The following is a 24200-nucleotide window of genomic DNA, read 5'->3' on the forward strand; positions in this document are numbered from 1 at the left end:
AAGTCATTCTTGTAGCTCCTGACTGCGCACGGAGAGTGCAGGAAGCTGGCTCTCTATATAGTGCACTAAAATGAAGTACACTGTGCAGAGAGTCCTGTGGATCCCCAATTGGTATTGCAGATGCAAAAGTAGATAGGACTAATGCTCTATTTTGGGATAGTGTGGGCGAGCAGTTAGGTGTATTAGAGGGTAGTGCTAAGCAGTAACACCCACAGATGCAATAAATGAGACAAACACTCAAAGAATAAATCAGAGACCAATTTAGAAAAATAACATTTCTTTTAACTTTTTAATCAGGTAAGTAGATCTTCAAGCATAAATACTTTGCAGTTTCAAAAATCTACACAGTGCAATTTTTCAGTTCAGCAATATTAACCTATGGAAGGAAAACAAGAATGCAGTTTGCAGGTAAGTTCGTGACTTACAAATTCAGACTTCGGGGTTATAGGTCAACATCAGGCACGGCTCAAATCAGTACCAAGAGTGCAGCCACAGGGGCGGCCGGGTGCAGAGGTCAAATTCAGAGTCATTTGCTCAATGCTAACCAATAGAGACGGGGTGAACGAAGATGCACTGCTCAGGGGTGAGTATAGCAGTATCAGGGGTCCTGTGGTTGAGGTAAGTACAAGGAGGGCCACATGGCAGCACCAAACTTACACCCTCAGTGACACAGGGACAGCTGGGTGCAGAGTGCCAACACAGCGTTGGGTGCCCAGTGTTAACCAATAGAGACTGGGGGGGTAACCAAAAATGAGCTGCTCACAGGTGAGTAAAGCAGTGTCAGGGGTCGATCTCTTGGGGTTGAGGCAAGCACAGATGGGGGGGCGCACAAGGCAGCACCAAGCTTACACCCTCAGCAGTGTACAGGGGTGGCTGGGTGCAGAATGCCAACACAGCGTTGGGCGCCCGATGCAAGTCAATGGGGGAGATCAGTTTTGTAAAAAAGCTGCAGACTCCAGCAAGGAGGCTGAATAAAGAAAACCCACAGCTGCCCAGGTAAGTTCTGATGCTAGGGGACATAGGGACACTGACGGTCCTACAGGCGCTCCGGGTGCAGGGGTGTCTTGGCATCGGAAACAGCTTACTAGGCAGGTCGCTGTTAGGGGAAGTCTTCAGTTTGAGGCTGCAGGCTTTGAGACAGAGTCCAGCAGGGGTGAGCCACAGTGGACACAGAGTCAGACCAGTGGGCCACTTGGACTCTGGCGTGGGCATCGGTGCAGAAGTGGGTCTGGAGGCAGTTTTGCGGTTCCTCAGGGCAGAGTCCTTTTCTTTTAAAGTTGATTTCTTCTTGAACTAGTCCGCTGTTCTCAGGAGATCTTGATCTTTGTCAAAGGCATGCAGTCCTCCCAAAGATTTGGAGGTCACTGGGCTGCAGGACAGGTTGTCCTTTGGCGCAGGATCATTGAGGGCTGCAGACAGGCCAGCAGGCCTGGGGCCAAATCTGTAGCTTCTCTGATGGTGTGACTATGTAGTGTCCAGCTCTTCTTAGGTAGTCAGGAATCTGAGTTCTAGGATTGAGGGGTACTACACATTTCTTATGACCTCCGCTTACATTGAATATAAAATGGACATTATTAAGCTTTACCACTGCCTTTGTAGGGCCGATGCAGACAGCCTGAAAGCAATATTTACACTCTTCCAGTACCTGGGCCGTATATCTCAGAAGTGCGGAGGAACTCCTGAATTTGTATCCTACTTGTGTACTTGACCCACTTATAATGACGGCTCTGTTGAAAAAGACTCTGGGGGAGCATGGTGTACGTGCCTCACGGAAATCTGACATAGCAAACATCAGGGGTGTCGAGGGGATCGTGGAGTATTACGCAACCAAAAATAGGCAACCATACATGAAAATGGCACTGGGAGCGCGTGCCTTCCGGCTTATTCTGCAGATAAGGCTTTTAACTCTTCCCACTTGGAAGTACAAATGCCACTGGAAGTCTCCGCACGTCTATCAGCAGCAATGCTCTTTATGTAAATATCACACTGAAACAATCATACATCTTGTATATTGCTGTTCGGGCTTGGCCCTTGAAAGACGTCTACTATTAAAGCCTATATTTTTGAAAAACGGTGTGAGAACGTACAAAGAGGCTATACAATATATATTCACTGCAGAAGCCCCTGTGGAGCTGGCCTGCTTTGGTAAATGTTTCGCCATGGCATTACAAGACGCTTGTGATCAACGTCGGTTAAGTACTGATACGGGCAACTTGGTTTGGGAAAACACTCCTTTAGTTGAATGGCTGCTCTAACCACACTAATCTCTTACCTTGACAGGGACTGAAACTCCATGCATTTCTGCCGCATTTTGTGGGTACACTTCCTCCAAATTCGTTTTAGAATCTTGGGAAATGGTAAATATTATCTATGTACTGTAGCTATTTATACCTGTACCATGAATACTGATATTGATATGTATATATCCATAAGTTAACAATTTTAGAACTCACTTGAAAATGGCAAAAACACCCACGCTTTGTATATATTCACACCAGAATGACAATCTCACTCTGCTGATGTTATAACACAAATTTTAACCTGTATGACTACGTAGGTCTCTGCAGCTAGACTATGCTGGGTGGAGTTGGGCATAAAATCCGAGGCCCTCTTTCTTTGTTTCACTTTGGGTGATACTTTTAAGCAGTCAAATTGTGTTGCCAGTATACCATTTCAAACTATTTTATGTAGCTAAAATCTACACATTTTTATTTTCCTGCTTTTCTATTGATGCTGTTACGCATTTACTCTTTTAATGTTGATGGTGCAATGATTTTAAGTAATCACGCAATAAACATATCTACTACTACTACTACTGCTGCGGTGGTGAAACCAAAACTTCTTATGACCACTTCCACTGGGAAAAGCCATAACTCTAGCCCTAGTGGCCTTATTTCTTCCAAACAAAGATGGAGGAATTTAAAAAGTGGTGTCCACTTCAGCTCGTCCACCTAAGGGATTGGACTGGCATTAAGTGCCACACCTCCTAATCTGCCTAATTTGTGCACCTATTCTGCCAAGAAAAGTGGGGTCAGGACAGGGGGGGTTTCGGTCATCTCTGCCATCTGGAGATACCAGGGTTGCATTACAAAGGTGGCTGGGCCTTTGACGTTTCCCACCCTGGAATGTCCATCCTGCCTGGGTGAGGTATTCACACTCCCGCCCAGTGTAGGCTTTTGTCTCTGGCCCCCGTCCAGAGCAGGCTTTTGTCTCTGGCCCCGAGAGCACTGGCTCTCACTGTGGTGGGGTCAGAAGCGTGGCTAGGCTGGCTGAGCTGGTCAGGACCAGTCAGTGAACACACCAGTAGCTGGTAGGTTTTAAGGGGCGCCTCTGAGGTGCTCTCTGGGTGCAGGTATCCGTGAATACAACACTGACATCAATGTGGGCTTACCAATACAAGATGTTTGATACCAAACATCCCTATCTTCACTGAAGCCATCATGTAACTGGGCAACTGGTATTGACCAGTATCCAGCACATGTATTTAAAATGGCTTCCCTGGTCACTTATGTCTGAGACCCGACAAAGACATAGCAGGGGCATATCTGGTTGTGTAGATATGCCATCACCTGTAATATAATGCACCCTGAATTAGGGCTGTAAGGCCTGCTAGAGGGGTGACTTTCACATATTGCAAGGAGTGTTAGCGGACATGGCACACAGGCTATGTGCCATGTTGTGTTTTCACCTTTGGGTGCACCAAGGCACACAACCTGCAAAGGCAGCCTGTCATGTGCTTGGTGAGGGGTCTTTTAGGGTGGCACAATTCGTGCTGCAGATTTCAGGGGCCCTCTTTAGTACCCAAGACCCTATGTACCAGGGGTACCATTAACTCAGGACTTTCAGTGGGTGCTGAAGGTTTTGCTAATTGGGAAAAACGACTAGGCTGTTTTGGGGGAAAGAGATCTGCCTCTGGGGACATGGTTAGCAGAAACCCTGTGCACTTTCAGTCAACATTACCCCAGAAACCAAGCAAAAAGTAGGGGGGGTTACCATGGCATAACGAGGCACCTTCTTACATTGGTGAGTGTACTTCATGTCTCCACACTTCTGGTGTGGAAAGTCGTCAAAAGTAACTACGTCAGCGCACCTGGGTGGCACCTATATGGGGCCCTCGATGTCACTTCCATCACGGATGACCCCAACAATCCATGTAAAGCTGATCGATGCCACATACTGGTGCGCAGGTGTACTGCTCACGAAAATCTTCCGGAGCCAGTCTGACGCCTGGGAAATTTAAAGTTAAGGAATCTGCAGCTAGATAGTGTATCTACCAAAGGTAAGTAGCTTGTTTGTCACTTCCGGCATGGCTGATGCTGCCACGAGTAGCTGAACGAAGCCACCTACCAGCACACAGGGGTACTGCTCGAAAGTCTGATGCCGTGGGTAAATCTAAGGTGTGGAAGGTGCGGCTATGATGTAAGGAGCGTCTGTCCTCAGTGATAGTGTCATGTCAATGACGATTAGTCACTGACATCAGGACACATTAACCTGTCTGAAAATTGTCAGTCTTGGAACTGAGTGGCGAAAACATTAAGATTTATTTCCATATAAAAATGTGGATAATTTCAGGTACACAATGCCTCGGATACTGACAATTGAGCAATGACACTGGCACGCTACACGCCGCATCATGTGACCCAGAAGACACTTAACTAGTGTCTTCCTCGAACACACAATCAAGATGCAGAGCTTAGACAACACTCTTAGGTACTCAGAGGGTGAGACACCTAGACGAAGTAAATGGGGAGGGGAACCGGGTGAATATGCGCCGTTCTTTTTGGTTACAGAGGTTTTTCCACCATGTAACTGTGAATTTCAACTCCTTCCTCTCCTGAGTGTGACAATAGGGTCCGCCCACTCTAAGAATCTATGGTGTAAGTAGAGTACCTTAAGAACGGTTTGACAAAAAACAATGACATTAAAGAAGGTTTTTCTCTAGAGTTAGTTTTTGTTCTCACCCACCCACCAGTAGATTTGAAAAGTGTTCATCTTTTTATAATAATAAACAGTGCATGATATAACTATTCTTAATGAGTGGAGTGCTGTGCTGACCCAAAGTGACAATAATATGCTTTATTGACGGTTTCTGGATTATGAAAGCTGAAGTTACTTATGTTGGGTTTTTAAACCATAAGGCACATGATAGAATGCATATTGATACATGGCACGATTGCACAAGGAGTGTTTTTTTTCGTCCATAACTATACTAGGGTTCAAAACAGCCACCACCACACACTCATCAGAAGCACCAACCAAAACAACTTCAAAACAGCCACCACCAACTCATTAGAAGCACCAAAAGAAAAGCAATACAAGACAGAATCTCACACGCACACAACAGCAAGGAAATTTCAGCATCATCAAGGAGTTCGCCCAACCCAACAGTGAATAGCAGACATCCCACCCTCACTAAACCTCTGCGACAGAGTCAACTCCTACTTCCACCACAAAATCAAGACCATCTATGACCGCTTCAACGGGGACAACTCACACGCAGAACCCCCTCCACTGGAACCCGAAACCAATAAACCTGCGATCACTAACTGGACCCCCCTCACCGTCGAACCAACTCTGAAGACAATGAAGTCCATACACTCTGGATCCCCCACAGACCCATGCCCCCACCACATCTTCAACAGAGCTGCTGACATCATCGCCCCCCCCAAGCTCCGCCTCACCCTCCCTAGCTGACACCTCCTTCCCCGATGACTGGAAATACTCCGAGATCAACCCCCTCCTCAAGAAACCGTTGGCAGACCCCACCGACCTCAAAAACTTGAGGCCCATCTCACTGCTCCCATTTCCAGCGAAAGTCATAGAGAAAGCAGTCAACAACCAACTTGCCGCTTTCATCAAAGACCACAACATCCTGAATGCCTCCCAATCCGGATTCAGAAAAAAACACAGCACCGAAACATCCCTCCTGGCCGCAACCGATGACATCCGCTCCCTGCTGGACAAGGGAGAGATGGCGGCACACATCCTGCTAGACCTATCACCGGCCTTCAGCACAGTCTCCCTCCACACCCTGATCCGCAGACTCCACAAAGCTGGCCTCAGAGACAAGGCCCTCGCCTGGCTCCACTCCTTTCTCTCTGGCAGAACCCAGCGAGCGAGAAAGCCCCCTTCATCTCGGACCCCACACCCACCACCTGTGGAGTCCCCCAGGGATTCTCCCTCATCCCTACTCTGTTCAACATCTACTAGCCCCACTGGCCGCCATCGTAAGGAACGACGAAATCAACATCGTCTCCTACGCCGACGACACCCAACTCATCTTCTCCCTATCCAACGAACCCAAAACAGCCAGACACAACGTACACCAAGGCATGGGAGCAGTAGCCAACTGGATGAAAAACAGCTGCCTCCAACTCAACGCAAACAAGACAGAAGTTCTCATCATGGGCCCACAACCCAACGCATGGAATGGCTCATGGTGGCCACCCACCCTCGGAAACCTGCCCACCCCCACGAAACCTCAGGATCATCCTGGCATGGACCTCCAAATCAGCTCAGTCACATCCACCTGCTTCCACACCCTACGCCTCCTACGCAAGACCTTCAAATGGATCCCCCTGGAACACAGAAAGACCGTCACACACGTCCTTATCACCAGACTAGACTACGGCAACGCGCTCTATGCCGGGATCAACAAGAATCTCACTCGCAGCCTACTGAACATCCAGAACTCTGCCGTCAGACTGGTCCTCGACCTGCCCTGACACTGCCACATCTCTCAGCACCTGCAAACACTTCACTGGCTTCCAATAGAAAAAAGAATCACCTTCAAGATCCTCATCCACGCTCACAAAACCCTCCATGACACAGGACCAGCCTACCTGAACAACCAACTAAACTTCCACGTACCCCACAGGACCCTTCGATCAGCCCAGCTCTCTCTTGCTGATGCACCCTGCAATCACCCTGAAATCAAGAACAGGGGGATGCTGCTTCTCCCACACCGCAGCCATGGCCTTGAACACCATCCTGCTTCACCTCAGACAAACTGCCTCCCTCCTCAAATATATGAAGGACCTAAAGACGTGGCTTTTTGGAGAACCACTTCACTGATGAAAGCTATACATCCCCACGCCCCCAGCGCCTTGAGACCCTTACGGATGAGTAGGCGCTATAGAAGCAATCCCTGATTGATTGATTGATTGATTGAGGGTTCTTCATAAGTTACTGGTCCAGAAGAAAGACATCTGTCCTAAGTGGCAAAACTTTTTATAGCTGAAAGTTATAGATACTTTTGATGCAGGAGCTCACAATAACTCTATCTACAGCAATACTTGTTTTTATCCTTGCTAAGGGTTCCCCCTACTAAATTTCAAAAAGCTAACGAGTACCTGTAGGTAATTAAAAAAAATTATATCCCTTGATAAATTCAAGAGCTCCGCTATTATGTGGAGCCCACCGAGATACGATGGGTATGCTGGATGAGAACCCAATGATGAAGTATTTCACTAGTATGACTAGTGATGAGTATTCTTTTAGTAAATATGACTACCCTCTACTGTTTCATTAGGAAGGCAATAAATAGACAAATTCATTACAAGTTCTCTCTTTGTGATGATGAAATTTGATATTTATTGGATGTGCAGTGAACCTGTATACTCCCCTCTTTTTGTGTTTGATTACAGACATTAAAATCACCACTGCTTTAGCATTTAAGTATGACTCCTAAATACTTGGTCAGTGAGGATGGTACTGCTAGTCTGGATTGAGATGCAGATCTGTGTATGGATGGTGGTCTTGAATAGCAGTTAGAGATATGCATAAGGAAAGGGTACTTTTCCATGGCCGAGAGATCTGGGTCATAGAGGAGTACCAAATGTCATAATTCGGGTGCTTTGCCATGGCTATATTTGTCTCTTAGTACTGGAATTACAGTAGAAGCTACATGTTTGGATTACATTTTTGAGAGAGGGTATGTGTGCGTGCTGGAGTACAATGCAGTGATGCATTTTTGATGGATACTTCTACCTTTAGATTCCTCACATCTTGAATTCCCCCGTGTCTACCTGGATCCAGAAAATGTTGTAACAGTATGTGACACTTGGCTCATTCTCAACATCTAAAACCCTCCCCCGGACATGACCTCACTGAAACCATATAGATGCTGCGTAGGCTTCCTGAGGTTGGTTCCCTCTTGTCTACACTCTTCGAGGATTTGAAGTGGATGTATGTGGAACATTTCTAAAAAACTTAAATTCTTTGCAGAATGGCTCTTCCAAAAAAGTCAGGAATCAATCCCTGTCATTCCTGCCATGGTCAGGACCCCCACGAGTTCTGTCTGTGGTGCTTGGGGCCTGAACAGGATTCAGTCGTGCGACCAGTGTGGCCTCATGCACTCAAAGGTGATTAACGAGTGGGAAGAAACTCTTTATGCTGCAGGGGCACAAATGACACCGGAGGGATACCTCGCCATCCAGACACCAATCTCGTCCCAGGGGTATGTCACGTTGCTGTTCCTGGGTTGTGCAGTAGAGTGTTTGTCAGAATTAGGGGATGTCACCCCAGTGTCGGCTCCACTGCTGGCAGCTGTTCCGGCCTTGGTTCCATTGCTATCCTTGGCATGTCCAGAGTTCCGGTCTCATGTTTTCACTTGCACACAAGCTATGTTCGCCACGTTTGTCAATGCCTTGGTTCTCTCTGGAGATCCAGGTCCCATGGAACCTTTGGGAATTCTGACTGGACAACCACCTGCGTGTTTTTCCTCAGTGCCAGGAGACTCCCTCCGTCTGACCTTTTGGCTCCAGCCACCAGTGCACCTGCAGCGAGGGCTACTCTGGTAGCTCCTCACCAGCATGTGCAATGGAGCGGTCTCTGATGCCCCCAGTGAAGATCAAAGCAATCCTCATGCGCTGAAGGAGACTGAGGAAAAGGCTAGTGGAGAAAGTCCAGTTTGGGGGAAAAGTTTAAGTATAGGCCACTGACGAATATTGTATTGTATTGTAATAGTATTTATATAGCGCTTACTACCCCTGACAAGGCGTTTAAGCGCTTTTCGGCGAGTAGCATGCAACTCCGGAACCTAAAAGGAATTAATGGTGGATTAGTATAGGGAAATATGAGTACAGTTATAGTATTATTATGAGTTAATTCGAGCCGCGGACATGTGAGTTTGTTAGTTGGATTGACTGGAGTAATGGAGGGGTTGAGGAGGGAAGAATCCAGAAGTGTTAATTGGGAGTTTATAGTAATAGGAATTAGGCTTGGGATGAGTAAAGAAGGGATGGAGGAGGGAAGAGTCTGTGGAAAGGGTTAAGGAGATCATAGTAGCAGGAGGGGTTATGGATGAATTAAAGGTGAGATAAATGAGGGCGAATTTAGTAGGGTTGTTTGGAAGATCATACTAGTAAACTGAGTTTTGGGTGAGTTAGATGTGGAAGAGGAGGGAAGAGCTTAAGCAGGGTTATTTAGGGGATGGAAGTAGTAGAATGGATTTGGGATGAGTCAGTGTGGGAATAGAGGATAGATTGATAGAGACATGACATGGTGATGGGTAGACAAAGTAAAGCTTACAAGAGAGTAAAAATATATTTTTTATTTATCATTTTATATATATACACATTTTTTATCATTATTTTTAATTATTTATTCTTTATTATTAATATATATTTTTATAATTTGAATTTTATTGGTAGATTTTATTCTATTTTTTTCACTAGTACAGTAGGATTAGAGTAATAAATACATAGATATGTAAGTACATAGTAAGGGAATATATGTCCAACGAATATAATATAATGTTGCAGAAGAATGCATTTTATTTTTTGCAGAGACTCTGGTCATAAGCAAATACTGGATGGTAGTAAAAAGGCGCCCAACCTACTCCCTCCTGCAAGTACCAATGAATGATGCAGATTACCTGGCCCTTCCAAACGCCACAGGGTTGGGTACCTCACCGGAGGTGGAGTTTCAGTGCCTTTTGAGGCTGCTGTCTCCTTTACAGCAGTCTTGAAGGAGGCTGCACAGGTCTTTGAGTTCCCTCTCCCTATGGAGGGGAACAAATCCAATCTCGTTAGAGATTTTGCAGCCAGCTTTCACATCTTGGGAGCGCTTGTTCCCTTTCAATGAGGCACTAGTTTATCATATTCTGGCTGATTGTGGCAAATCATCTTCTACCTCTTCAGTGATGTATTTCCTGATTAGCTGTGAAAAATTATATAGGCCTTGCTGAAAAACAATTTTTGTGCAGGACGTCTGGCCCTCCAGTCCGCTAATGTGGCCTGTGTCTTGGCCAGGTACACCCACACGCTCTGCGAGATGGTACAGTTGGTTGCGTCTAACGTACCAGATGACCTGTGGGATCACTTTTCAATGTAGTTCTGGATGACCAGGATGCTGTAGGCAGGTCTAGACATTGTGGAATCCATGGCAAGGCCAAAGGGCTGCTTGTACCTATCTGATGTAATTTATTGGCTCTACTGTACAGGAATAATGGGGTTGTCCAGGCAAATCTAACAGTCATGTCTTTTGATGGAGCTTGCCTTCTAGCAGAGAAAGCTGATTCAGACATTTTGCGCTTTAAACAGGGAACGACTGCGACACATTCTTAGGGCCTCACTTCTGCTGCGCACCAGTTTCAAAGGTAGTACCATAGGTTTTGAGAATACTCCAGGGGTATGACCTTTTGCCTTTGTTGGCCATCCAAGCCAGTCCAACGGCAGCTGAGCCAATGTTTCTGGTATTACAGAGGGTCAGCAGATTCAGGTGCCGTCAAGATCAGCACCACCCTTGCTCCTTGTCTTTGTTTCTTCACTCCACCAAAAAACCCAGTTTGGCTTCCCTCAAGGTAACACGTGGTCTGTGGAAGCGAGGGTGACGCACCACTTAAAGGATCAGTGAGTCCTTCAAATCATGAAAAAAGTTAAGCCCTCACTTTTCAGGAACTTTCTTCCCTCATTCCTTCCATTCATGCAGCCTCGTCAGATCTGGATGCTTGTGTAGTGCAAAAGGAAGTCTAGATTCTTCTAAGAAAGGAGCAGTGGTGCTAGCACCAGAACAAGAGTTTGGACAACAGTGCTATTCCCGCTATTTGATTGTGCTCAAGAAAGATGGCGGGCTTCGTCCCATTCTCAACCTCTGGTCTTCGGTATTTATCTCCGCAAGGAGAATTTCAAGATGCTGTTCCTCATACAGGTTCTGTTAGCTCTGGAACTAAAAGACTGGATGGTGTACCTTGACTTATGGGATGCATATTTTCAACATTTTCACATACCGAACTTTCTGTCTTATAGGCAGTACCTACATTTTGCGATTTCACAGTCCTCCCATTCAGATTCACATCACCACTTTGAGTTTTCACCTAGATGGTGAGGCTTCACAACTTAATTAGGGGCAATACGTTGAGTTTGGGGCAATACATTTGGCGTTGAAAGCATTCTTGTCCTCCATCCACTGTCTGTCCATCCAAGCCCTTACAGGGAATACTACTGTGCAGTGGCATAATAACAGGAATGCATGAGTTTGCCTCCTCTACGCAGAGGCTCTTTGATTGCGTACTTGTGTTCATGCCTATATCTGGTTGGTTGTCAACTAGTTAGCATTTTTCCTGAATGCGACGACTAATGACCTAGTAGCTCCATGTTGCCAACCATGAGTGGTACCTGCAGCTGCAGATGGTCCAGTCCATTTTGCCCTCTGGGCACCTCTTCACCACACGTAAGAATGCATACAGCTTGCTGTTCTGGGCCCTCCGGTTTCTGCTGCAAGGATCGCTAATGGATGCATTCTGCCTGAGTGGGGATTTTTCCTAGCATTATGCACTCCCTTCCATTCCTCACACCCCCATTTCCTGGGGAAACTCCTCCAGGAGCGGGCACAGATGATTCTGATCATGCCGGACTTGCAGTGAATGATATGGTATGCTTGCACATTATGGGGGTCATTCTGACCTCGGCGGTAAAAGGCGCTTACCGCCGGTCAGAAGACCGCCATAACACCGCCGCGGTGGCACCACACAGGGCCCCTGTCACTAGCCCGGACCAGGAACAGCCTACCACCTCCGCCGGCGCAAGTGGACAGGAGGCCCCACCACCACGACAGGCCACCAGAACCCCACCTCCTGCTGAAGAACAACCACCCAGTAAGAGGAGCCTGAGATCCAAAAAAAAGACAGAGTAGGATGTCAAGACCCCCGCCAGCAGGACATACCCCCTGAACTCTTCCCACTGTCCCACATTGCCACCCTGTCCAACCATGAACTGTCTCTGCTCCATCCTTCCACAGGCAAAAGGGCAATGCACCTGTGAGACTGAGAACTGGACTCTGCCATGGACATTACTCCACCCCCACCCATCACCCTTATAATCACATGTACCAATATCTAGCACTGTAAATAAATCACATATTGCACACAAATCAGTTTGGAGTCATGCTGTATTATTAGCAAATGTATTACATATTACTGTTCAATATCTGTTCTGTCAATTAGTGATGACAACATACCAATGTCAATACGCTGTAGTTCATGGGCAAACCAAGCAGAAGTCAGGCACTGAGTCATACAGCACTGAGAAGGGAAGGGAAAAACAAAAATTACCCAAAAAGATCTGGTGGGAACTACAGAAAGTACAGATGCAGGAGGCTATAAGCAATTGTGAAATGGCGTGGGTGATTCTTACCTGGGTGTTACTGGAAATACTGTTGTATCACTCTGTCCCTATTGTCTGTGTCGTCCTCTGAGTCTTCCTCCTCTTCACTCTCCACAGGCTCCACGGCTTCTACAACACCACCATCTGGACCATCCTCCTGCAGGAAAGGCACCTGGCGTCGCAAAGCCAGGTTGTGAAGCATACAGCACGCCACGATGATATGGCACACCTTCTTTGGTGAGTACATTAGGGATCCACCGGTCATATGCAGGCACCTAAACCTGGCCTTCAGGAGGCCAAAGGTTCGTTCAATCACCCTCCCAGTACGCCCATGGGCCTCATTGTAGCGTTCCTCTGCCCTTGTCCGGGGATTCCTCACTGGGGTCAGTAGCCACGGCAGGTTGGGGTAACCAGAGTCACCTATTAGCCACACACGTTGTCTCTGTAGCTGCTCCATCACATAGGGGATGCTGCTATTTCGCATCACATACGCGTCATGCACTGACCCTGGGAACTTGGCATTTACATGGGAGATGTACTGGTCAGCCAAACAGACCACCTGGACATTAATCGAATGATAACTTTTTCTGTTTCGGTACACCTGCTCATCGTCTTTTGGGGGTACCAAAGCCACATGGGTCCCATCAATGGCACCAATGATGTTGGGGATATGTCCAAGGGCATAGAAATCACCCTTCACTGTAGGCAAGTCACCCTCCTCTGGGAAAATGATGTAGCTCCGCATGAGTTTCATCAGGGCAGACAACACTCTGCTCAAAATCTTAGAAAACATAGGCTGAGACATTCCAGATGACATGGCCACTGTGGTCTGGAATGACCCACTTGCCAAAAAATGGAGGACTGACAAAACCTGCACCAGAGGGGGAATCCCTGTGGGTTGGCGGATGGGGGACATCAGGTCTGGCTCCAGCTGGGCACACAGTTCATGGATAGTGGCACGGTCAAGTCTGTATCGAAGTATTATATGGCGTTCTTCCATTGTCGACAGGTCCACCAGCGGTCGGTACACGCGAGGATTCCTCCTTCTCATCCCAAGTCCCAGCGGGCGGTGCCTAGGAAGGACAACATGGAGCACAGAGTCAGCCAAACCACAGGTACGTACAGACAGCTTGCACAGTTAAAGAATGGCAATGGGTTGAAAGGCGTGTATGTGTGGCAATGCAAGGCCTAGGCCTGTGTGTCGCAGTCAAAATTAAGCCATGTAGGCCCTTGAAATGGCGGCTGCCTGACCTGTGAAGTGGGACAATGGGATGTGAGGTCAATGCGCTGGCGGGGCACACCGTGGCGGTAGGCGGTCGAAGACCGCGGCGCAAAGCCGCATTGGTTAACATTGAAGCCTATGGGTTTCAGGAGCCAATGACGAAGTGCGCCGGCGGTCGCGGTACGCACCGCCGCGGGCGTGATCGCCATTTTCTATCTGCTTAATCACTCGAGACCTGATCATCCACAGGAGAGGACCTATACTGCAAGTGCTGCTGTGACCTCGGTCTGGAAGATACAATGGCTGCTGCGACTGGGGAAAGGGCCCCTGCCTTCACGTCTGAAGAGTTGGAGAAGCTCGTGGATGGGGTCCTCCCCCAGTATGCGCTACTCTACGGTCCTCCAGACCAACAAGTGAGTACACCGGGTGCACATGGAATGGGCTATGCCTGTGTGGATTGGGGTGGATGTAAGTTGGTGGGGTGGGGGGCGAATGAGGAGTGCAACGCCCGACAGATGAGAGCATGTGCCATATGGCAAAGTTGGAGGGGGGGGCCAATCACATCTAACATGCAGGTCATTGATGATTTCCTCCTTTCCACCCTGTACATGTCAAATAGGTCAGCGCCCATCAGAAGATCGAGATTTGGCGTGCCATCGCCAAGGAAGTCCGGAACTTGGGGGTCCACAACAGACGGGGCACCCACTGCCGCAAGAGGTGGGAGGACATCCGCCGCGGAACAAGGAAGACCGCAGAAACACTGCTGGGGATGGCCTCCCAACCTAGGAGGGGTGCCAGTCGCACCATGACCCCCCTGATGTCCCGGATCCTGGCGGTGGCCTACCCTGAATTGGATGGGCGCTTTAAGACATCACAGCAGACACAAGGGGGTGAGTATCAGCACATTCTCCTATCTTTCTGCGCAGTGGAGGCGTATGGGTGGGGGAGGAGGGCTGTGGGTGACATTAGGCCAGGGCGCTTTCTGTAGTGTAGTCCTCTCCCTTAGGCATGGCCCTGTGCCCCCGGCCCCCACCTCAGTAGGTTGACAAGTACAGCCATTGAAGGTCCAGTATCTCCCATGTGCGCGTTTGACGTCTCTTGGCCTGTTGTCTTAGTCAGTAGTACTGAGTAGTGTACCCCGAATGCGCGGCTTAGTGCATTAGGCACCTGTGTCTGTCCTCTCCGCCAACGGTGTTGACATTGCATGCACTCAACCTGGTCTTCTTTTTACTCCCCCCACCCTTTCTCTTCATCTTCTTGTGCATGTGTGCATTAGCATCATCAGGCGGAGGAGATTTGGCATCGGAGCACGAGGGAGCTGCAGGACACAAGGCCCCGGTGGGCCCAGGAACAGACACCGAGGGCACCAGTGATCCGGAGGGCGAGGGGAGCACCACGACGGGGACCGCTGGTGAGAGCAGCGAAAGCGACACGTCCTCGGATGGGAGCTCCCTAGGGGTGGCGGCAACATCCGTGCCCCCCGCCTCTACAGGTACAGCCGCCACCCAGCGCACCAGCCCCGCCCTCCCAGCAGCACCTCAGTCTTCGCTCCGTGCCCGTTCGCCCAGGAAGGCGCGCGTCTCCTTCGCCCCAGGCACCTCAGCCCCTGCCCCTGTTGCCCCTGCTGCCCTCAGTGCGGAGCTCATTGACCTGGTAAGGACGCTCATTGTTGGGCAGACGACCCTTTTGAATGCCATCCAGGGTGTGCAAAGGGAGGTGCAACAGAGCAATGCGTACCTGGAGGGCATTCATTCGGGTCAGGCTGCCCATCAACGAGCGTTCACTGCTCTGGCCTCAGCACTGACGGCAGCCATTGTCCCTGTTTCCAGCCTCCCTCTTCTTACTGCCTCCAGCCTTTCTCTGTCTCCTGTCCCTCAGCCTATCCCATCCACACCATCAGACCAGCCTGCACACACCTCAACACCCAAGAGCAGCTCATCCAAACACAAGCACCACAGATCCCACAAACACTCACCCAAGCAACACCCAGATGCAGACATGCCAACAGCCACTGCCACCCCTGTGTCCCCCTCCTCCTCGTCTCCCTCCTCCCTCCCTGTGACGTCTACACTCACACCTGCATGCACCCCAACATCAGCCAGTGCTTCCATCACCACCTCACCCTCCAGTACAGTCCACACTCGTGCAGTCACCACCCCCACTGCCATTTACACGTCCCCTGTGTCCTCTCCCACTGTGTCTGTCACCCCCTCTTCCAAGACACACAAACGCAGGCAGCCACCCACCCAACAGCCATCCACCTCACGACAGCCTACAGCACCAGCACCTTCACCCAATGACAGCACACCTGACTCTCCTACAACCACCTCCTCTACCTCCACTTCCATCTCCACTTCTCCTACCCTTTACCTTGGCCCTAAGAAACTTTTCATGGCTAACCTTGACCTCTTTCCCCCCGATGAGCTCCCCCATCCATCTTCAAAGAGTCCCAAGAGCACCGCAGCCACCACCAGCCCAGCTTCGGGTGTCACTGTTGTGCATGGGTTCTGGAGCCCACCCTTTGCCAGCAGTGACACATCGATCAGCAGCAAGGACACGTCCAGCCCCCCCCCCCCCCCCCCCCCGGCAAGAGGACCCGCAAAAACAAGGGCCGCCGTGCGAGGACCGACAGGGCTGCCCCCAAGGAGCAATGTGCGGCCACTTCACCACCCACACCATCTAGGGGAGGCAAGGGCCCGAGAGCCCATTCAAAGGAGCGGAAGGGCAGCAGGAGCGCGGAGAAGGTGGACCCCACATGCCACATCCCAGCTGGGAAGGAGGACACTAAGGAGGCCAGGAGTCCGTCCCCGAAGGGTCCAGAAACGTCACGGTCCGAGGGCGACTGAGCAGGGAGTCCAGGCCAGGTCTGGCTCCCTTGACCTGCTGGATGAGCACCGCTGAACAGGGCCCGCCGTGGAGAAGAGCACCGCTGAACAGGGCCCGCGGTGAAGAAGAGCACCGCTGAACAGGGCCCGCGGTGAAGAAGAGCACCGCTGAACAGGGCCCGCGGTGGAGAAGAGCACCGCTGAACAGGGCCCGCGGTGGAGAAGAGCACCGCTGAACAGGGCCCGCGGTGGAGAAGAGCACCGCTGAACAGGGCCCGCGGTGGAGAAGAGCACCGCTGAACAGGGCCCGCGGTGGAGAAGAGCACCGCTGAACAGGGCCCGCGGTGAAGAAGAGCACCGCTGAACAGGGCCCGCCGTGGAGAAGAGCACCGCTGAACAGGGCCCGCCGTGGAGAAGAGCACCGCTGAACAGGGCCCGCCGTGGAGAAGAGCACCGCTGAACAGGGCCCGCCGTGGAGAAGAGCACCGCTGAACAGGGCCCGCCGTGGAGAAGAGCACCGCTGAACAGGGCCCGCCGTGAAGAAGAGCACCGCTGAACAGGGCCCGCCGTGGAGAAGAGCACCGCTGAACAGGGCCCGCCGTGGAGAAGAGCACCGCTGAACAGGGCCCGCCGTGGAGAAGAGCACCGCTGAACAGGGCCCGCCGTGGAGAAGAGCACCGCTGAACAGGGCCCGCCGTGGAGAAGAGCACCGCTGAACAGGGCCCTTCTTCTCAAGCACCGCTCCGCTGGGCCCTTCCTCTCAAGCACCGCTCCGCTGGGCCCTTCTTCTCAAGCACCGCTCCGCTGGGCACCGCCGCCTCAAGGACCGCTCCGCTGGGCCCTTCCTCTCAAGCACCGCTCCGCTGGGCACCACCGTCTCAAGCACCGCTCCGCTGGGCCCTTCTTCTCAAGCACCGCTCCGCTGGGCACCGCCGTCTCAAGCACCGCTCCGCTGGGCCCTTCTTCTCAAGCACCGCTCCGCTGGGCACCGCCGTCTCAAGGACCGCTCCGCTGGGCCCTTCCTCTCAAGCACCGCTCCGCTGGGCACCGCCGTCTCAAGCACCGCTCCGCTGGGCACCGCCGTCTCAAGCACCGCTCCGCTGGGCCCTTCTTCTCAAGCACCGCTCCGCTGGGCCCTTCTTCTCAAGCACCGCTCCGCTGGGCCCTTCCTCTCAAGCACCGCTCCGCTGGGCCCTTCTTCTCAAGCACCGCTCCGCTGGGCACCGCCGTCTCAAGGACCGCTCCGCTGGGCCCTTCCTCTCAAGCACCGCTCCGCTGGGCACCGCCGTCTCAAGCACCGCTCCGCTGGGCCCTTCTTCTCAAGCACCGCTCCGCTGGGCCCTTCTTCTCAAGCACCGCTCCGCTGGGCCCTTCCTCTCAAGCACCGCTCCGCTGGGCCCTTCTTCTCAAGCACCGCTCCGCTGGGCCCTTCTTCTCAAGCACCGCTCCGCTGGGCACCGCCGTCTCAAGGACCGCTCCGCTGGGCCCTTCCTCTCAAGCACCGCTCCGCTGGGCCCTTCTTCTCAAGCACCGCTCCGCTGGGCCCTTCATCTCAAGCACCGCTCCGCTGGGCACCGCCGTCTCAAGCACCGCTCCGCTGGGCCCTTCTTCTCAAGCACCGCTCCGCTGGGCCCTTCTTCTCAAGCACCGCTCCGCTGGGCACCACCGTCTCAAGGACCGCTCCGCTGGGCCCTTCCTCTCAAGCACCGCTCCGCTGGGCACCGCCGTCTCAAGCACCGCTCCGCTGGGCCCTTCTTCTCAAGCACCGCTCCGCTGGGCCCTTCTTCTCAAGCACCGCTCCGCTGGGCACCGCCGTCTCAAGCACCGCTCCGCTGGGCCCTTCTTCTCAAGCACCGCTCCGCTGGGCACCGCCGTCTCAAGCACCGCTCCGCTGGGCCCTTCTTCTCAAGCACCGCTCCGCTGGGCACCGCCGTCTCAAGCACCGCTCCGCTGGGCCCTTCCTCTCAAGCACCGCTCCGCTGGGCCCTTCCTCTCAAGCACCGCTCCGCTGGGCCCTTCTTCTCAAGCACCGCTCCGCTGGGCACCGCCGTCTCAATCACTGTTTATGGTTCACTGTGCCCACCATGCCTCCTCCTTGACCAGTGGAGACTGTCATCCACCTGATGGACTGTGGCTTTGCACTCCCCAGGATGGTCCAGTGGGCAGCCCACCCACTGTAGAGACATTGAGAGACTGTGGCTTTGCACTCCCCAGGATGGTACAGTGGGCAGCCCACCCACTGTAGAGACATTGAGAGACTGTGGCTTTGCACTCCCCAGGATGGTACAGTGGGCAGCCCACCCACTGTAGAGACATTGAGAGACTGTGGCTTTGCACTCCCCAGGATGGTCCCGTGGGCAGCCCACCCACTGTAGAGACATTGAGAGACTGTGGCTTTGCACTCCCCAGGATGGTACAGTGGGCATGGTGGCTCCTCGTGGATCTGGCGTGGTGGACTCATGTGGCTGTGGTGCCCCCCCCTTCCCTTCCCCCTGAGGTGCCTGTAGTTTTTACATCTGATGCCCCTGCAGTGTTCTCTCCAAAGGACTCAGGTCTCCTGTGTGGGCTTTGCCCTTGTTTCTCATAACTTTGGCCCACGGACATGATGAATTCGTAGGATGTGCAGGACTTGTTACTTCAGTTATACACTGATGTGTATGTCATTTGTTTTCTTGTGAATATCTTTCATGGTTGTACGATATTTTTCAGGACCTTTTTGGTACATAAATATTTATTCCAAATTTGATTATGTCCTAGCATTTTTCTGGGGTGTTTGGGTGGTGTCACTGTGACTTGTTGCTCTGCATTGGTGTGTACATAGTTGGGGGGGGGGAGGGAGGGGTCGCCTATGTGTGTGCCCGTAACCTTTCGTCCTCCCCCCTCCCGTGTGTCGTAGGTGCAGTACTCACCGTTGTCGTCTGCGCCGGACTTCGTACTCGTGGTAGATGAGAAGGTAGACGAGAGCAGGTAGGATGTTTAATTCAGGTTCCATGCTGTCCTCCTTCCTCCTGGAGTGCGTAGTGGTGAGCGTTTTCCCGTTCGTAGTCTGTTTCCGCCGTGTTTTTATCGGCGGTGCTCCCGCCCCGGAAAAGGTGGCGGATTGGTGAGTTGTGATAGGGTGGGCGGTACATTGTCTGCCGCCTGGCTGTTGGCGGTGACCGCTGCGCTGTTTGTTTGTTCCGCCGTGGCGGGCGGAGTGTTAAAGTGGCTGTCTGTGTTGGCGGTTCCCGCCAGGGTCAGAATTCCATATTTTTTACCGCCAGCCTGTTGGCGGGTTGGCCGCCGCTTTAACACCGACCGCCAGGGTTAGAATCACCCCCTATGTCTTTCAATGTGTCTTCTCTTCTGGTTCTCCAGCAAAACCTCCTCTTGCAGTTGGATGGATTGGTTCTGTACCACCCTTCGGATCCTGCACCTTCATGCCTTGAGTATGAACAGGCAATCTGAGTTCCCTTTGTCTATTGCTTGAGGTGGTGGACGTCAACCTTTTGGTGCATCGCCTCTCTATGAAATCTGTCTACCATGGGAGTTGGGACATTTTTATATCCTGGCAAGAACATTGACTAGCCTACTCTTCCAGTCTTTCCAACTAATTTGTCATATATGGTGCGCTTTGTTCTTTCTTTAGCCCAGCAAGGTTTTGCACTGAGCACAGTTAAATATTTCATTTTTTGCTCTCAGTCTTTCTCTCCCTGCAAGGCCAACCTTCACTGTTCCTAGTCCCCAATTGTGATGCGGTTCCTCAAAGAGTGGTCTTGCATATTCCCTCCTTTACTGTTCACTATGCTTCACTACGGACTTAATTTGGTTCTTTTCTTGTAATGTACTAGGTTTGAACCCATGCATAACTGCCCTTTGAAAATAAAAACAATAACAACAATCTTGATTGCCATTAATTTGGCTTGATGTGTGAGTGAGTTACAGGCACTATGTGTCCTTGCAATTCATATCTTTCTTTCTGGACAAGCTGGTTGTGAGGACAAGAACTTTGTTTCTCTCAAAAGTGGAGACTGTTCTATGCGGGCCAGTTGATAATTGCCTGCATTTTATATTCCTCCTCACTCCATGAAATAAGACTCCACCTCTTAGAGCCTCATAGAGCATGCAGCTCTTACATGGAGAGGACCTAAGAATCACCGACTGAAGATCAGCTGTTTGTTGGCTAGATTGGTGCCAAAAAGGGAAAAGCTGTCCATAAGAGGACATCACTGAGCTGGTTTATGCTGTGCATTAAGGTTTGCTATGTGCTTGCCAAGAAGGACACGTCTGAAGGAATTCCACCAGACCAAAAGGCAACCTCTCATGCTCTGCCAGAAGGCATTTCTATGTTAGGACGTGTCATGAAGGCAACATGAGCCTCTATCCCTACCTTCACAAGCCATTTTTGCCTGGACTTGGAAGTATGCAGGGATGGTGTTTTGTAAAATTTGTGCTGTATGATTTCCTGCTGTGACAGTCTCCTCAGACCTGCCACAAGTTTAGATTTTGATCCACTACATGATTAACTTGTCTCTCCCTTTTCGAGTGTGGAGAAAAACAGACAAGCAACTGATTTCTCATAGAGACTATCTCACTGCAGATTACCCACCTTTTGAATATTACCCCAGACATTGGACTGAATTTGGAAAATCTTCAGCAGTACCCGTGCTTGCAGATAGAGGACACCAACAGCTCCACATCCTTCTGTGCCTGAAATGACATACACCGGCCTATATAGTTGCCACCTATGTACGCAGACATCAGTTCCTTTCTTTCCACTCCTACGGACTCGTGTCCAGAGCAACCCATGGTCTCTTTGAGACTGCATTTTTCAAAATCGTTTCCAGTGTTTTAGGGACTTGTCCCTTTCTAAATCTACAGGGTTTAAGCCTTGTTACAAACCGATGTCTGTAACAGACCTTCACTTATTTTGCCTTTGGTGTCTGGGATTGGACCAGGAATCCAAGACCTGCAGCTACTGTCCCTTGATGCACCCGGAGGCTGTTCAGGAGCACCGGGCAAACCCTTTTGTCACCAAGCACCAGATCACCCAATCTCGGTCGAAGTCATGGAGAAGATCCCACTCCTGAAAATATTCCCCTAGCAAGTTGTTTTTGAGGTTCAAGTTTTCAGGTAAGTCCAAGAAGAGAAAAAAGTTGAAGCAGGAACTGGCCCTGACCTGCCACTGTGTCTCCTTAGAGGATGCAAGTGTGACATCGTGCCTCTCAGACCTAGCCCTGAAGTCGTTCTGCAGAGCCGATTCCAGATCCCATCTCATGCCAGCCCACGTTTACAGGGTCTGGGGCTACTCCTCAATTATTACAGGAGTTTCAGAATGTGATGTAGCTCCTTTTTTTTCATACTCCCGCTGTTGTGCCTGCGGGCTCCAATGTCCCAAGAGGCCTCCGATATAGACTCATGCAGGTAGGACCTCCCTCTGTGCCAGCTGGGTCCTGTGGACCAGCTCTCATATCCGTACTGACTTCAGTATGGTTTCCCCCTTGCACAATGACCCATGGTGGGGTAGGCTTTACCGACTGTCAACCCATATGCCTCTCCATCCTCGATCGAGGCTGCACTTGACACTGCTAATACCACCTTATAAGGCATTCCATCTGATAAAGATATGGTGCCCTTGCCCTGCAGAAAATCATCACTTATACATGACCTTTTTGGTATGGATTCAGATAATGGCACATCTGACGCAGGAGATTATTTTGCTCAGGGCTACCATGAGGACAATTGGTATTAGGGTCTCAGGGATGCTAGCAGACTGGAGAGTTCCCCACACACTGACTTGGTTTCGCCTCCAGCTCCTGCCACAGAAGCGAGTGCATCCTTTACCATGGTCATGTGGAGGGCTGTTGAGATCCTAGATCTTCAGCTTCCCACCCAAAAGGTTGAAGACCAATAGACCAATATGTTTACTGAAGAGTTCGCGATGGGCCAGAGCAGTCCTTAGCCATTGCTTCTTTTGTTTGTTTTTTTTGTTTTGTTTTTTTGATTTTTATTAAAGTGACAGTACTTTACAATACAGCATCATCAATATGGCACAGCCTACAACAGGTAACCAGTAAAGATGCAGGATATATTTCCACTCGCCTAATTATGTTTGCCAACAATAAGCATAAAAGCTAGTAGCACCCCACCCACCAATTTGGTTCGAACCAGCACTGAGATCCTTTATGGACATTAGATTCATCAGTCTATCTGTATATTGATGGATGTAAGGAGAAAGTTCCAAAATGGTGTCCAAATGTCCATTGTCCTAGAGGGCACATGTGTAAATTCGTTGTACAGTTCCATCTGCTTGCTTCAATATGTACGTTCTTGCATCCATAGTTTTTTGGTTGGTACTCTGCCTCGGCTCAATTGCTCAGCCACTTATCCCTTAGCCAACAATAAAGTATAGGCTACAAATTTGCGTTCAGTGTGGGGAATCCTTTAGACCCATCCCAGCAGTGTTATGAGTAGGGATATTTGAAACCTTGAGCCAATCATTTCCTGCAATAAGTAATCTGTGACTAGAAATTGTGGATCGTCTCACATTGCCACACCAGGTGCATAAAGTCTGGCTTTCCCCTGCCACATCTATCACAGTCAGAGTTGCCCCTCAATCCCCATTTGTGCAGTTTCCATGAAGTATAGTAGAAACGGTGGAGAAATCGATAATGTATTTGATGCAATATGCTGCTAGGGAGGAGTTTTCCCGTTTACGCACAGCAGTACACCCAGACCTCGTCCAGTATCTGTTCGTTTAGACCTTTTTCCCTTTCCGATATAGCTGGGCACGTGGTTCCAGCAAGTGATTTCTGTATAGCTGTGGTTCCCAACCTTTTGACTTCTGTGGACCCCCACTTTATCATTACTAGAATTCGGGGACCCCCACTGCATCATTATTGGAATCTGGAGACCCCCCCAATGAGTCATTAATGTAAGCTGGGGACCTAATCTGTTAATATTATTCAATTTTCTAAGCAGTTGCGGACCCCCTGAGGAGGCTTTGCGGACCTCCAGCGGTCCCGGGACCACAGGTTGGGAACCACTGCTGTATAGCACTGTAGATTAATGAAATTAATTTTTGGGACTGTTAGCAGCAGCTTAAATTTCGAATGGGCCAGATTTATCAGGTTCATGTGGAAATTCCAGGGTAAATTTCTCACTGGTCATTTTAAGTCAATGAAGTAGATAATGATCCAGTGGTGTAGGAGGGTGTTGTGTGTCAATTTTATGTATTTAATTACATTGCTTAATCTGTGTAGAGGTGACCCCATTTGAGTAATTTGAGTTTACAAAGTTGGGTGCACATTTTGGGTTCCACTGTTATGCTAAACAATGGATGAGCCTGAAGCGAGGCCGCTGGGGAGTACAGTAGTGGGAAGGTTGTCTTCTGTATTATCTTGTTCCACGCACTGTACAGTGTTTATTTCACTCATGCTGTGATTAACTTTATTTCATAATGCTATATTCAAAGGTGTTGAATGAGCTAAAGCACTTTAGCACTTTCGACGGCAAGGTGGGGCAAGTATTTGGGGGCTTTTAGCCAGTAACTGGCAAAGTACGCAAAAG

Source organism: Pleurodeles waltl, chromosome 3_1 (assembly GCF_031143425.1).
Source record: "Pleurodeles waltl isolate 20211129_DDA chromosome 3_1, aPleWal1.hap1.20221129, whole genome shotgun sequence".
Lineage (NCBI taxonomy): Eukaryota > Metazoa > Chordata > Amphibia > Caudata > Salamandridae > Pleurodeles > Pleurodeles waltl.